The sequence below is a fragment of the Ceratotherium simum genome, chromosome 30 (genome assembly GCF_057802395.1).
Source record: "Ceratotherium simum simum isolate JZ-2026a chromosome 30, ASM5780239v1, whole genome shotgun sequence".
NCBI lineage: Eukaryota > Metazoa > Chordata > Mammalia > Perissodactyla > Rhinocerotidae > Ceratotherium > Ceratotherium simum.
The window spans coordinates 27,189,638-27,206,223 of NC_141929.1; the positions used below are offsets into that span (position 1 = coordinate 27,189,638).

General features: G+C 40.8%; 1 pseudogene; it reads right to left on the reverse strand.

Annotated features, from left to right (window-relative positions):
- Window positions 1-277: 277 nt before the first annotated feature.
- The window catches only part of LOC101399305 (large ribosomal subunit protein uL11 pseudogene), a 36,713-nt pseudogene continuing 20,404 nt past the window's right edge, over window positions 278-16,586 (reverse strand).

The following is a 16,586-nucleotide window of genomic DNA, read 5'->3' on the forward strand; positions in this document are numbered from 1 at the left end:
TTTTATAGTATTATTAAGGTATAATTGATACAACAAACTGCACATATTTAAGGAGTACAACTTGACCAGTGTTGACATATGCGTACACTCATGAAACCATTATCAGAGTCAACATAATAAACATTTCCACAATGCCCAAAAGTTTCCTAGGCTTGTTTGTAATCCACTCTCCAACTCTGTCCCTAGCCAGCCACCAATCTGTTTTTTTGTTTGTTTGCTTTTGTTTTGGGGGGAGGTTGGTTTTGGGGGGATTTTTTACCGGTTTTCAAATGATCCTTTATTGAAATATCTTCCTTTGTAGTTCTTCACTGGCTGGGCATCCGACTGCACTACTGTTGATGTCATCTATGATGTCATGATGGTAGTGGCCATCAACATTTCAGCCCACAGACTGGGCAGCCCCCAACATTTCTTTAATGGTTCCAGAGAGTTCTCTGGCTAAAGATCAGTGCCACAAATGTTGGGCAATGCTGACAACCTCATCAACAATGATATTTTCACTGTGCTTCATGTTTTCCTGATTCTTTCTGTCTCTGGGTGGTTCCGTGAGAGCTTTGAGAATCAGAGCAGAGGCAGAAAGCACCCCCTCAATCAGGCCTGTCTGTTCTGAATGGTCAGGTCCACTGTAATCCTTAGACCCTTCCAGTTGCCAATTGCCTTGGTGATGTCACCACCAAATTTTTTTGGAGACAGACTCAGGAGACAGACTTTTGGTGATGAGGGCAGACATGGCATCAACTTCCCCACTGAGGCATCTCAGATACACCACTTTGATCTTGTTGGGGTTGAACTTGAGCAATATGTTGAAGGCAGCTGGTATCAGATGAACCTGGATTCGAGAAGACCAAAGAAAGTTGTACCTTGGCCCCTTCTAAGACAAAAACCAAAAGCTGCTTTTCGTTACTATAGATTTGTTTGCATTTTCTAGAATCTTCTAGAAATGAGATCATATAATATGTACTCCCTTTTTGTCTGGTTTATGCAATCCAACGTAAATGATTTTGAGATTCATCCATGTTGTTCTGTGTATCAATAGTTTGTTCCTTTTTTTCTGAGTTTATTGTAAGGACATAGAAAAAATTAACTTAAAATGGAATAGACCTAAATTCTAACCTATAAAACTTCGAAAAGAAAACAGAGAAAATCATAGTGGCTGTGGGTTAGGATAAGATATCTAACATAGGACAACAAAGCATGAGCTATTTTAAAAAATCAATAAATTGGACTTCACCAAAATTAAAAACTTTCATTCTTCCAAAGACACCATTAAGAAAATGGAAAGGTTGGGGCCGGCCCAGTGGCGCAAGCGGTTGGGTGCACGCGCTCCACCGCGGCAGCCCAGGGTTCGCCGGTTCAGATCCCAGGCGCACACCAACGCACCACTTGGCAAGCCATGCTGTGGCAGTGTCCCATATAAAGTGGAGGAGGATGGGCACAGATGTTAGCCCAGGGCCAGTATTCCTCAGCAAAAAAAGAGGAGGATTGGCAGATGTTAGCACAGGGCTGATATTCCTCACAAAAAAGAAAATGGAAAGGCAAGCCACAGACTGTGATAAAATATTCACAATACATATATTAGACAAAGAATTTGTAGCCAGGATATATAAAGAACTCAAAAAGAAGAAGACAAATGACACATTGAGGAAAAAAGAAAAAACAATGGTCAAAATATTTGATCAAATGCATTACCAAAGAAAATATAAAGTTGACAGATAAGCAAATGAAAAGATGCTCAACATTATTAGTTTTTAGGGAAATGCAAATAAAACCACAGGGCGGTATACTACACACCCATTTGCATAGCTAGACTGACAATACCAAGCGTTAGTGAGATGTGGAGCCACTGAAACTCTCATACACTGCTGGTGGGCATGTAAAATGGTACACCTACTTTGCAAAACACTTGACAGTACCTTAAAATGTTAAATATTCACCCATCATATGACCTAGCCATTCCACTCCTAGGTATTTACCCAAGAGAAATGAAAGCACATATCCACATAAAGACTTGCACACAAATGTTTACAGCTGCTCTATTTTTAATAGCCAAAAATTTAGAAACAATCTATTGTCCACCAATTAATTAATTTTTAATATTGACTTCCTACTTTTTCCAGACCTTTAGTAGATCACGGGAGCAACCTTCAACCAGTGGGGATGAAATCTGGGGGTGAATACTCCTGCATCCCCCCTTTCAGAGGAAAAATTCTGAGAGGCATTCTGTAATCTTCTCAGGGGTTCCTGGCAGAATTGAACCTCCATCCTCCATAGCAGTGACCTTGATAACTCTTGCAATGGATTTTCCTTGTTCTCGATCTCTTTCTCCCCACGACTTCATTCCCGTTTCCTGACGTCACTTCCCAAATAAACCACCCACCCAAGTTCACGTCTGAGCCTCTGTTGCGAGAATTTGAACTAAGACATGGCCCCTGCCAAATGCCAGGCTCAGTTCCAAGAAACAACACGTATTTTCTTGAAACAATGCCATATGCGTCACCCATATTAATTCAGTTGAAGTGCTAACTAGGACAAAAGGGGGTTCATAGGTCTATATGATGATTCTGGAGAGGAATTTGAAAGAGAATGCATGAATAGGGAGGACCGGGTCCTTTTTTTCTTGATGAGGAGGATTAGCCCCGAGCTAACATCTGTTGCCAATCCTCCTCTTTTTCCTGAGGAAGATTGGCCCTGGGCTAACATCCGTGCCCATCTTCCTCTACTTTATATGTGGGACACCGCCACAGCATGGCTTGATAAGTGGTGCATAAGTCCACGCCCGGGATCCAAAACCGTGAACCCCAGGTCACGGAAGCAGAGCGCACGAACTTAACCACTGCACCACCGGGCCAGAGGACTGGGCCCTTTTAATTTCTGTTTTTAATAAACTTTAATAGGCGCCATTTCAGTACCTGAAAAGTTGGCCCTTACCTCTTGATTCAGCACTCATAAAAAGTTTTGGTTCCTGTCCTGGGAGATGGGGCTGCTGTGTTCCAATGGCAACAACAACACGGCTTTCTGGTCCTCCTGCATTTAAACTTGAGAACTCCCTGGGAAAACAGTCCACCTCCTCGCAAACACTGTGGAGCCTACCATTACCAATCTGCTGATTTATTCAGTATCCGGAATTGGAATGAGATATTCACAGATTCTACGGATTTTTTTAATTTTATTTTATTTCTAACACATTTCTGGCTTTGCTCTTTTCAGAATTTGTACAAAACAAATGCCCTTCTTTCTTCACTCTACAGCAGGAGCTCAGGAAAGAACAGAACACCATGAAAGTCTTAACACCCTGGATTCCTGAGAATGCGTTGCCCTCTTTTCAATCACATTTTAGCAAGAGGGGAAAACGCTCTTTGATGGAGTAGGAAACACAGAGCTAGAAACAGAAATCTAATCCATTTTCCAAGGCTCCACACAGATTCTGCCCTCACTGTACAACCTTCTTAGACCTCCCCTTGACAATCTCAGCACTCCTTCTCACTTTTATAACCAACTCTTTCACTCTCCAAAAAAAAGAGCAAGGCCATGCCTGGTAGAAGAGAGTTTTGATTTCACTGCCTCCTGCAATACTAGTGTAGAATAACCTTTTCCATGAGCTCAGAAGATAATTTTAATCAGAAATCCTATTTTCCAAGACTCAGACACTGAGTTCCAGATCTATCTCTGACATTAACTTAAAGTGTGACTTTTCCTCCTCTAGACATGTGAAATGAATCCCCTTCCAGATATTATAGTCCATGTCCACGGTTCTAAGGATAAAATGAGCTTTCACCATACTAGCAGATCATAGGACATATATTCAAGCACACAGGTTTATTTTGATACTCATAATCAGTATATTTGAACAAAGTCTTTGCTACGTAGTACCCTGAGCAAGACACCAATATTCTCTCTGCCTCAGTGTCTCTCCTCTATAAAGCAGGTGTAATGGAACATGGTGAGGATGAAATGTGAACAGCGTTTCCCCCAGTGAACCAGCTACCCAGTGATGTCAAATTATCTTCAACAGTCTGAAGAAATTTCTAAGAAGTCACTTAGGGCAATGCCCAGAGACAGAAATCCTAAAACAGCAACATTTTGCAAGAGGGAATGTCTATAGCAAAAAACAGGGAATGTTTGTGGCAACTGTGAATGCTGGTGGGTATTTTAAATTGTTGAGTATTTAGTAATTATTTGGTAGGGTTATTGTGGTTGTAGATTATTAGAAAGGGTGTAAGTGTTTAAGCAAGGGGCAAAGTGATGTCAGCACTATATTTTACAATTGCTAAAAGTTATAGTATTTCATGGGGCCAACCCGGTGGTGTAGTGGTTAAGTTCGCATGCTCCGCTTTGGCGGCCCAGTGTTCACAGGTTCAGATCCCGGGCGCAGACCCACGCACCGCTCATCAAGCCATGCTGTGGCAGCATCCCACATACAAAATAGAGGAATATGGGCGCAGATGTTAGCTCCGAGCCAGTCTTCCTCAGCAAAAAGAGGAGGATTGGCAATGGATATTAGCTCAGAGCCAGGCTTCCTCACACACGCAAAAAAAAAGTTATAGTATTTTGGAGGACCTTTAAAAGGAGCACTGAGGAGTTACTTATGACTGCCTCCAGGCTTACTCTATTTTCCTACCAATGCTTCCCAAACAGAAGACACTCTTTCACTCACTATAATCCAAGGAGTCATAGTGAGTACAGCTATAAAGCCAAAATTTACGTCTCAGACTTTGATCACTAAGTGAATCTTTCATCATTCAATTCTACATGTTAAATATTGTACCCCTAATTATATTCTGAAGTGTCATAGCTCACTAGGTTTTTGGAGGGGCAGTTGAGACTCTTGCATTTGAAAAGGAGAGAACACTCTGTGAATATGTGTGTGTGTGTGTGTGTGTGTGTGTGTGTGAGAGAGAGAGAATCTGAATTTTATTCTTTGTACTCTAAATGCCTGGAATCACCTGAGAATATTCTACGTGTTGTTATAACTCCAGAAGAATTCATTATGCCTAGGGAGTTAAAACAATCCAAGTTCAAACACAGAAGCACACACACGCACCCTTGGTATATCTAAGTCAAGGAGGCAAAGGGGCAAAGAGGAGGGAGGACCGGCTTTAAAATGGAGCAGACCAGGGCCGGCCCCGTGGCTTAGCGGTTAAGTGTGCGCACTCCGCTGCTGGCAGCCCAGGTTTGGATCCTGGGCGTGCACCGACGCACTGCTTCTCCGGCCATGCTGAGGCCGCGTCCCACATACAGCAACTAGAAGGATGTGCAGCTATGACATACAACTATCTACTGGGGCTTTGGGGGAAAAATAAATAAATGAAATTATAAAAAAAAAAAAAAAAAAATGGAGCAGACCTTTGATGGAATTCTGGCCTGCCACCCACTTCGTATGGATGACAGTCTTGTGTCTAACATCCTGCCGCCTAGGTTTAAATCTTGATTCTGCTGTTTGTAAGCTGTGTGACTTTGAATGAATTACTCTACCCCTCTCTGTCTCCAGGACCCCATTGTAAAACAGGGGCAAAAATAGTGACTGTCCCATAGGGCTGTTTTGAGTATCAAGTGAGGCAACACATGTAAAGAGCTTGGGAGAGTGCCTAGCACATAATTAGAACTCAATTAAATATTAGCTATTATTAGCATCATTATTACTAACTAGTTACGTGTCCCTATGCAAGTCACTACTCTCCCTATGCCTCAGTTTTCCTCTCTCTAAAACAGGCGTAATGAGATTATTATAAGAATGAAATGAGACAGCGTTTGAGGAGTCACTCAGGACAGTGCCCTGGGTGCAGAGGCTCTATAGCTCAGTCACAGGGCGGAATGTCAGCTGAGTGTCCCAAGTTTAATAGTTACTAGTCAAGAAACGCCACACACTTTGAAGCAGCCAAAGGTGGCAAGGCCTGGAGGGGTAGCCAGCTTTATTTATTGTCAAGGCCAGCACATTCGTCAACTCTCCTCATTAAAATTTGCCAATTAATGAGCAGTGGCATGCCCCCTAGCAAAGATCAGCAGCAACCTAAGCAAACTTATCAAAAATTCAAAGAGGGACAGAGTTTGGGAAAAGTTCATTCTTCCCTTAATTAACGGATCTAATTACAATCCTGACATAACAAAATGCAAAATACGCTCTTCAAAAGACACCAAGTCAAAGGTTTAACAGCCCAGATAACCTTCTCCTTTGGTACAGGCTGACTCAAATGTAGGGGAGAGGGTAGAGGGAATCTCAGCATACAGTCAACAGGGTTGATGAAACAGCTTTTCAAGAAATTAAAGCTTAGTCGCACATCAGAGTCCCAGAGCAACAAAGGAATTGAAAGAGAATAAAAATGTTCCCACAGCCTGGGATCCGGGCGAACACAGAGTCAAGGCTTTCACTAATCTCCCTTCTTAGCAGACGTCAAAGTATTTATTTGGTGACCTTTCCTGGCTGGTTATGAATAGCACTTTAGCATCCTAAAGAGCCTGGGTCTGTAATTGTTGCCTCATTTAGATAAAACCTAAAGTACAATAAGATAGAATGGATACGCTGTGTTTAAATTGTTTCTGAAATAGCAGGTCCAGAATTTCAAACCAGGTACCACTAATCAAAGGCTTAGAGGAAAAGCAGCCTGACCTCCAGCACATCCACTCGGGGAGCCAGCATCTTGAGAGGATAAGCTTGGTCTCTGTCTCATGACATGGATCAGTTGCATAGGAGACTGAAACTCGAGCACCTTCAAGTTGTGATTCTTTACGCGCAAGTGAATAGATAGGAACCATTAAGTCTTAGTCCTTCTCACTAGTTGCAGGGGTGTTCAGACTTTCAGACAGTGGGATGGTTTTCCATTCAGAGTGTCTCAAAAGACTCTTCAGGAATTTTTTCAGGAGTTCCCAAGTGAGAAGCATACTAATGAATTAGAATAAACATATCACAGAATATTATTCATCTGAAAGAGGAAACAGATGTTCAAAGAGAAGAAATGCCTCCACTAAGATCAAACAGAAAAGTAACAGTAGAGAACCCTGCAACCCACCCTTGGCAGGGTCAGACGTGGTATTTCCACCCATCTAGTCATTTCTTTATTCAATCAATATTTATCCAGCATCTTTCAAGTGTTGAGCCTTGTTTAGTCACTGGGATGTAGCTGAGTTTCCAAAGTAGACAAGATCCTACCCGTCATGGAGCTTGTATTCTAATGGAGGAAGACAGACAATAAACCAACAAATAAGCAAGAAAAATGCATCTAGTATCAGTGCTTACAGAGAATTAAAATCGAGGGACATGAGAGAGACTGGGTGACTGTTATGGTTGGAATGACCAGAGAAGTTCCCCCTGAGGGGTGACATTTCAGCTGAGACATGAATGACACAAAGGGCTCTCCAAGTAAAGACCAGAGATGAGAGCACAAAAGCAGGAAAAAATAGTGCAAAGACTTAAGCCTGCTTAAGAACAGCAAGAAGACCAAGGTGTCTAGAACCAAGAGAGTGAGGAGAGTGGCATGAGACGAGGCAGGAGCGGCAGGCCATGGGTAGATAATCTCGGACTTTGCATGTCCATGCTAAGGTGTATGAATTTTATTACAAGTGCAATAGAATCCAGTGGAGGGTTTTAAGCAGAGGAGTGATCTGAATTTCCTTAAAAAGATCATCCTGGTGTACATGTAAAAACTGGATTAAAGGAGTAGGGGGCAGTGCAGAGTACAGTAAGAAGGTTGCAGCAGACAACCAGGTAAGAGATGAGAGTGGAAGTGTCATTGGAGATGGAGGTAGGGTCAAAAGAACTTGCATATGAATTGATCAAATGTGGGAGGAGGTGAGAAAAGAGAGGAGAGGAGCATCATGGGTGGGTTTGGGGCTTGGCAATCTTGGATGAGTGGTGATGGCTGTTACCAGGGATAAGAAAAATAGGTCATGAGAAAGAAGCAAATGTGGGGGTTAGAAATAGTTCTTTTTGGCCAGATTTGAGATGCCCATTAGATACTCATGTGAGATATCAGCTAGATAACTGGATATAGAAATATACCAACACGGGATTCTGGGAAGATGTTTGGGATTGAGGCATCAAATTGCGAGTCATCTTCCTTAGAGATACCACTTAAAGTCATAGGACTGGATGAGGTCATCCAGGCAAAAGGGAGAATTTTTCCAAAGGAGCAGTCCACTCGCTCCTTTCTAGGAGGAGCTCTGTGCTTTTTTCTCTCCCACACAGCAGTTCTCTGACAGTACTTGAAAACAGCAAAGGAAGGGAGGTGGCTCAGCGCCCTTGGACGCAGCATGCTTGGAGTCGGCGCCTCTTCCCTGTAATCAAAAGGCCCTCAGAGGTGAGACGGGAAGACGCACACGTTCTGTGATGTGCTGCAGAGTGAACCCTGGTCCCTCACTCAAGTCCTTCGTAAAGCAAAAGACAAAAATCAATCCGCTTCCACAAACTGTTGAGTTTTACTTACTGCGCACACGAGGAGGAAAAATGCAGCAGCAGCGATCAGAGGCCGTCTTCCCCGAGAGCCCGGTGCGAGGCTGCCCCCTCGTGTCCACTGGCGTTTATGACCCACGCGGCCATCCGAAATCAGCTTCTTCAAGTTGCAGCACACATAGCTGCCTTTATTCCCTCTGAACTTTTTTTCTGAAATAAGCACCACTTCCTAGAAATTCATCCCACACGTCCCCATTACAGGAACATAAAGGAGAAAATGAGAAAGCTCCAGATGACTTGAACCACCAAAATATCAAAAGATGGGCTTTTTAAAAACACGTCTTTCTCTATCCTGCAAGGTATAATTCTCGAAGGATGATATTGGTGGCTTAACGGATTCCTGGTGGTCCTTTAAGATACCCAGAGGAGTCTGAACTTGATGTGACATATGGGGCTGATTAACTAGTGTCTAGATTTGGGCTCCTCTGAAACAGCCTGACATAAGGAGTTGGGTGTAGACGATATCAGATGTAGGAGTGCGGAAGGGTGGGAGTGAAACACAGAAGGAGGAAAAATCACGGATGGCTTATTGAGCTGTTTGCTTCCGGGTCAGTTAGAGCTCAGTGCCGCCAGGGAACTTCTGAGAACCCGTGTAGAAGGCACCTCAGCATTGCCCACCTGAAGGGCAGAGGTCTGGTGCATTTTTCAACCAACTCTCATTCCCCACTGGTTGCTCCCTTGGTCTCTGGGCTGAGCCTGTAACAAGTTAACTGTCCTTCCACGGCTTTAGAAAAACCCCTGAGGCAGAAAAGCAGAAAGAGACCATGGGACACAAGCTTGAGGAGGGATGAGAACAGGAACAGAGACTGTCCACCTCAGCTGGGCTGAAGAAGATGAGCTGAGGGGATGTGGCCTGGGCGTGACAGGCATCTGCGTCATCCAGGAAGAGTCTCCTCCCGAGTAATTTAGGGAAGCCTTGTTCTGTAGAGGACGGGGCACCACATTTGCCATTTGCTAGCTGTGCGAGCTTTGGCAAACTTCTTTTCCCTCCGAACCTTAATTTCTTCATCCACAATGTAATTACAATGGTAACTATAATTAAGTGCTCTTCTAAATAATAAATGTGCTAATATATGTAAGGTGCCTAGTGCAAGGAGAAAACACATTAAGTTGTTATAGTATTGTTAATAAAATAATAATTATAGGAGTAATATCTCATCTGCCTCACTGGTCTCCAATTTTGGTTCACATTTGTTGACTCCCTTTGGGTCTTGCTCTCATTTAGTAGCTTCTGTTTATTCAGACACATGTTAGTTGCCTTGGCTTGTTTTCATTCTTCCTTCCTAACAAACATTTATTGAGCCCTAACTGTGCTTCAGACATTGTTCACACCTTCCTCTATAATTCTGCTTTGCTTCTCAGACTGTATTCAGCATTCTTATCTGAAGTGCTGGAAATTCACTGTTTGTATAAATACTGCCCACAACTAACCCCTATCCCATACCACGCAAATACTTTAAAGTCTTGCCATGCCACACTGGCAATGCAACAAATAGACCAAAACTTACATCTAAATGAACACTGTTCCTCTTAAAGCAGTCACCTTGCAAAGTTCCACAATCCACTTCTCTCCCTCCTCCACCCCATGTATGCATTTAAGGAACAACACAGAGTTGGCATATTATTTTTAATGTATTTGAAGACAAAAAATAGTTTTTATTTGTAGGCATATGCAACAACACAAACAGATGAGTATATAACACTAAAGAGCACAGCTTATTCTCCTTTTGCCACCCCCACCCCATACCTAACCTAGTAACCTTCACTTAGTAAGTATACAGTAAGTATTAGCTACTGTATTCATCCATTTATCAAATACTCTAAGCACCTACTATAAGCTAATTGATGTATTAAGAGCTGAGGAAGGACACAAAGGTAATTAAAATATGATTTATGGTCTCCAGATCACTATGGTCTAACAGAGAAGATAATATTAAAAGCCTCTACAAAAGCATCTTAGAAGAGTTTTATGGATGAAGATGAATTGAAAGGTGGGTAGCGTTTCAGTAGACAATAATGTGAAAGAAAGAATGCATTACTAGCAGCAGGAACAGCACAAGCAAAGGCACAGAGTCAGGAAATACTGATGCACATCCTAGAATAAGAGTATGCAGTATAATGAGAATTTAGAGTATTTATCAGATTACAGAAGAATAAACTAGAAAGAAAGCTTTAGACCACTTAAATAATTAAATCTTATGGATGGGGATCTGCTTATCATCAAATGCAATTACCAGGGCACAGTTGGAGGAAGATTTCCACTTCATTATTACCAGAGAAAGGCTGTATTTTGCTTTATCATAGAGAGGACATTGCCCAGAACAGTAATTTCTATAAAGTAAGCCCCAAGTTCATGGAAAGAGCTATTGTAGTCTATGGATGGAATGAAAAATGTTTGCACACATTTTAAATCTATATACGAGGTTTCAATAAAGAAAACAATTCATTTAAAAGTGTTAATTTTTTCTCAACCAGTGGGGAATATAAATACTATCACCATCTTAGCCCTAAAAAGAGATCTAGAGACGGCCAAATGGAAAACACAGTCTACCCGAACATTAAGATCAAGGTAATTTGGGGAAACAGAGCTAATGCACCAAAGTTACCTTTTTTTTTCAACTTTAACAATGACCACTGGTTGTCCGACACTGCTTTTAGAGAATGGATGTAGAAAGTATGGATTGGAAGGTGAGGGATCAGCTAGGCGACTATGGCAGTGATTTAGGTGAGAGATAATGTCTGAAGATGATACCTGAAGGGGTGAAGAAGAGGAAGCAGGTTTGAGAGATTATGTTTTAGTAAAATTTTTTAAAGGACTATATGAACAAGATCAATTAGATGTGGAAATAAGGCATAAGTGGAGAATATCTCCTAGGTTTCTAACTTGGACAAGTGAGTGAGTTGCGATGCCTTTTTCTGCAGGTGTTTACTTGCCAGTGTGCATTGAGAGGTGAGAGGAAGTGGTAGATGATGAGTTCAGTTTTCTTGAATGAAGAGTGTGTGGAACATCCAGGAGAGACTATAAAATTTAGCACAATTGGCCAGTGACATGCCCTACCGACAGCTGTGCTATTTTAGATTTAAGTGGGACCTTTATAACACTTGTAAGAACAAAGTTTGAATTTTCAAAAATGAGAGAGTTGTTTTCCTCCATAAATCTGAGCAAAAACTTAATTCGCTGGAAGTATTACTACCAACTCTTAGCTCCACGAGGGTAGGCATTCTGTCTTATTCATCGTTGTATCATTAGAACCTAGAATGGTACCTGGCCCAAAGAAGTCATTCAGGAAATATTTGTTGAATTAACTAATTAATTAATATTAGAATAAATCTCTGCCCTATTCTCAAGAGTCTATAGGACTACTGGAAAGGAATCCAAGCCTGTAAACAGAGCTCCTTGGGATGGGGAAAGAGGAAGGAGGGGCTAGAGAAATTATCTTTTCAATCTCAAGGAATCAGGCGATATCTCCAGAATACAGCCAGTTGTTTCCTCTTACACACATCACCTGCCCACTTTATTTCCCATATAGAGTCTTAGACTGAAGATTAGTAATGTTTTGAAGAGGGAAAAGAAGGGGAGGAAAAGGAGAAAAATTGCCAGAGCTCCCACTGGCTTTTTGACGTATGGGTTCCAGACATCTACGAGGCCTGATTTTGTATTCTTTTGATACTCATCCACCCTTCGTAGCTTTAGTTTAACCAAGCTTGAAGAGTATTCACTCCTTGAAACTAAGCGGTTGTTGAATTTAGCACATAGTAGATACTCAAAACAAAAAAAGAATGGAAGGAAGCAAGGACAGAAAGAAAGATCCTTTACAAAAGGATCTTTTGTAAAGGATTTTTGAGAAAAGCCCTCTGGCAAATCAGTCCAACCTTAAACACACAGAAGAGCTGGAAGAATCTGAAGCCTTTGGTACATTGGCTTTCCTTTATGGGACTTTTTGTGACCACTGACAGTCAGCTTTTTCCAAAGCACTCACGTATTGCATAGACAAGTTTGCTTGGTTTTAAACCTCAAAACCAGCAGCAACATTTGAAAAAGTAAAGAGGGCCCAAATTTTGGATTGGTGATACATTTGTTCCCAAAGGATGACTCAGTCACTGGGGGGTTGAATCTGATATAAGAAAATGTAAAGGACCTGGGCTGGCTAGGGAAGTAGAAAAGAGACGTAGTAGAGAGGAAGAAGTGAATGCAGAAACAGGCAGATAAGGATTTGAAATGAGCCTGGAGAATTAGTAGATTCATATAATCTATAGAATAGATTACTTGGGACGCTGTACTAAAACACTGGTATAACACCAGAGGCATCAAAACATGGGTGTTAAAACTCGCTTCCCATAAACCTTTTTTTAGTAAAAATGCAGCTTGAAAATTTGAAAAATATTCCTTACCAAAGAATTCTCTGGAGGAGTTTGAAAATCGCCTGCCTCCAGCTAGTACTTTGCTCTGTTAATGATTTGTATACATGTGAACAAAAGGTTCAGTGCTCCTACTAATTACCTAAAACAATGATTAATCTCCTTTTCCAGTTTCGAATTAGGGAATCAAGAAGTAGAGAGCCTAGGCCTTCTCTGTATCACAGATATCAGAAATGAGCATCCTTCCTTGTACACTCACCATTTTTCCTTCTGCTCCCATTCTGTACCCCCATATTGAACAGTGGGAAGAGATGAAATTCACATTCATCTTAGTTTTGCTCAAATCCTGGAGGTAGAAATGGTGGGGCACAAACTTTCCAACCCAGGGCAGATGTATGGTTAACCATACCCTTCACTTCACCATAAGAATGTCCCCTTCTCTCTACCTGCCATCATATTACCCCCTGCACATGCATTTCACATAAATTTACCAGGGAATCCTCAAACTGTCCATGATCTTTTTTTAAATACCACTAGGTGTTACCTGTCTACTTTGCCTATGGTTGGGGTCTTAACTTTCATAGCCTCTAGTCTTACAATTCACTTTCCCATTTATGACCTCTACTCTAAACAATAATTTGGATTTGCCTTATTTTCATTGCCCTGTGCAAATATCCCAGCAGACAAAACATTGTTTTGGGGGCTGTCTACCATATTCCAACTGCCAACATGAAGAGCTCTCTGGAAACTTCACCTCAAATTATGGAATACTGAATCGAATTTAAACCAAATAGGACATTCCATAAGATCATTTTTATTTTCCTGAAAATCGTTGATGAGTGTCATTGTGTTTAGGACTTGTAACAGTCAGCACTTGTACTGACTTAGATGAAGATGTAAAAGGTGGGAATTCAGCCTTGCAAATAACGTGGAAATGTGGAGGAAAAAACGATTGAGTGAAGTGCAATAAGCAACTATTAACTATCATTAAGGTACATTTTATAGTTAAATCACACCATTTTATCATAAAACATCCCTGAAGAGTTGCTATTGTTATGATCATATCTGTACTTCACAGAGGAAGTATTAGGCCTTATCATGCCCAGGGCACAGGTGCAAATCCATTGCAGCTGAGGGAAGGGAACAGAAAAACTATCTACCCCTTGGGTAGGGGCAGGAACACATGCGGGACATAGACCATTAGAGATCTCCTCTAGCTGAGAGGAAAGAAGTAGAATCCCTAGAAGACTCCATCCCCAAGACCCAGGACAGAATGCCTATCTAATACTGAGGCTTAGACAGAAGAACAGAAAATATGACCCCTCCTCTGCTCCACCACCAGGCTAACAAGCATCAGGTAATAAATAACAGCATTCCATTGCTGGAGAGGGACAACAGAAAGACCTACAGCTGAGGGTGGAGCACATATTGAGAAAAGCCCTCTGGCAAATCAGTCCAACCTTAAACACAAAGAAGAGCTAGAAGAATTTGAAGCCTTTGGTACACTGAGGATATGACAGGTTGAATTGTTTCCCCCAGAAAAAGATATGTTGGAATCCTAAGCCCCAGAATATGACCTTAAGTGGAGATATGGTCTTTACAGAGGTAGTCAGGTTAAAATGAAGTCCTTAGGGTTAGTCCTAATCCAATATGACTGACGTCCGTATAAAAGGGGAAATTTGGACACCCAGACAGACACACATAGAAAGAAGACCACGTGAAAAGACACATAAAGAAGATAGCCATCTACAAGCCAAGGAGAGATAGCTGGAACAGAACCTTCCCTCACAGCTCTCAGAAGAAACCAACCCTGCCAACACCTTGATTTAGGACTTCTAGCCTCCACAACTATGAGACAACAAATTTCTGTTGTTTAAGCCATTCAGTTTGTGGTACTTTGTTATGGCAGCCCTAGAAAACTAAAACAGAGGGTAACCACAGAAAAAGCAAATCCAAAACCCAACTTAACTCCTGACTAGACCGAATCAATCACCATACTAAAGGTCTAGCAGAAGGAAAGGCATGCCAATTTCCAAATATAAAAACTATTTCCTTAAGTTTCTACAGGTATAAAAAAAATGTCTGGCTTTCAACCAAAAACTACTAGGCATGCAAAACAGGAAAAGAAAGAAAAAAACACTGTCAAGAGACAAAGTAATCAACAGAATCGGATTCATATATGATACAGGTGTTGATTCTAACAAGGAATTCTAAATAATTATTGTTAATATGTTAAAGGCTATAGTGGAAAGGGTAGACAGCATGCAAGATCAGAATTTCAGCATAAAGATGGAAATTATAAGAAAGAATTAAATGGAAATGCTAGAAATGAAGATCACAGTAACAGAGATGAAGAATGCCTTCAACAGGCTAATCACTAAACTTGACATAACTGATGAAAAAATGTTAGTGAACTTGAATATAGGCCAACAGAAATTACTCAAACTGAAACACAAAGAGAAAAACAAAACTAGAGCACCCAAGAGCTGTGTGACAATATCAAATGGTCCAAAACACATGTAATAGAGATCCTGGAAAAAGATTCCACTTTTTTTTCCGGGAGAAGAGAGAGAAAATAAGGCAGAAAAATATTCAAAGAAATAATGGTGAAAAATATTCCAAAATTAATGACAACATCCTAGCTTGGCAGGATAAATACCAAACAAAGCATATCCAAGCATATCATATTAAAATGGCTGAAAAGGAAAAATACAGAGAAAATATTAGAAGGCAGCTAGAGGAAAAAGACATATTACATAGAGAGGAACAAAAATGAGAATTATAGCAAACTTCCTGTCAGAAATTATGCAAGCCAGAAAGACAATGGGGTAACATTTTTTAAGGTGTTAGGGGAGGAAATAGTCAACCCAGAATTCTGTATCCAGTGAAAATATCTTTCAAAAATGAAGGAGAAAAAAAGCTTTCTCAGAAAAACAAAAAAAAAACTGAGCGAGTTTATTACCAGTAGACGTGCACAATAAGAAATTTTAGGGAAAGTTGTTCAGGCAAAAGGCATATGACACCAGACAGAGACTTAGATCTACACAAAGAAATGAAGAGTCCTGGAAATAGAATGAACAAAGGTAAATGTAAAATTAATTTTTTATTTTAATTGCTCTAAATGAAAACTGACTGTGTAAAGCAAAAATAATAGCAATACAAAATAACATATGTCAAAGAAAAATGTTTGATAACAATAATACTAAGGACGGGAAGGAAGAGTTGGGAGCATAATGCAAGATCTTTACACTACACATGAATTAGTATAATATTACTTGGAAGTAGATTCTGATTAATTAAAGATATTGTATTAGTCTTCTTGGGCTGCCATAACGAAATACCATAGATTGAGTGTCTTAAACAACAGAAATTTATTTCTCACAGTCCTAGAGGCTGGGAAGTCCAAGATCAAGGTGCTAACCAATTCAATTTCTGGTGAAGGCTCTTTTCTGACTTGTAGATGGCTGCCTTCTTGCTGTATCCTCATATAGCAGAGATAGAGAAGGCAAGCTCTCTGATGTCTCTTGTTATAAGGACATTAATCCTATCAAACCAGGGTCCCACCCTCATGATATCATCTAACCCTAATTGCATCCCAAAGGCTCCATCTGTAAATACCACCACACTGGGGGTTAGGGCTTCAACATATGAATCGGGGTCGGGGGAAGAGGGACACAAACATTCAATCCATAACAGATGTATTATAGACTCTACAGCAATCACTTAAAAATTATTTTTAAAAGATATAAGTAATAGGCCAATAGTGTAGAAAATTAGAAACAAA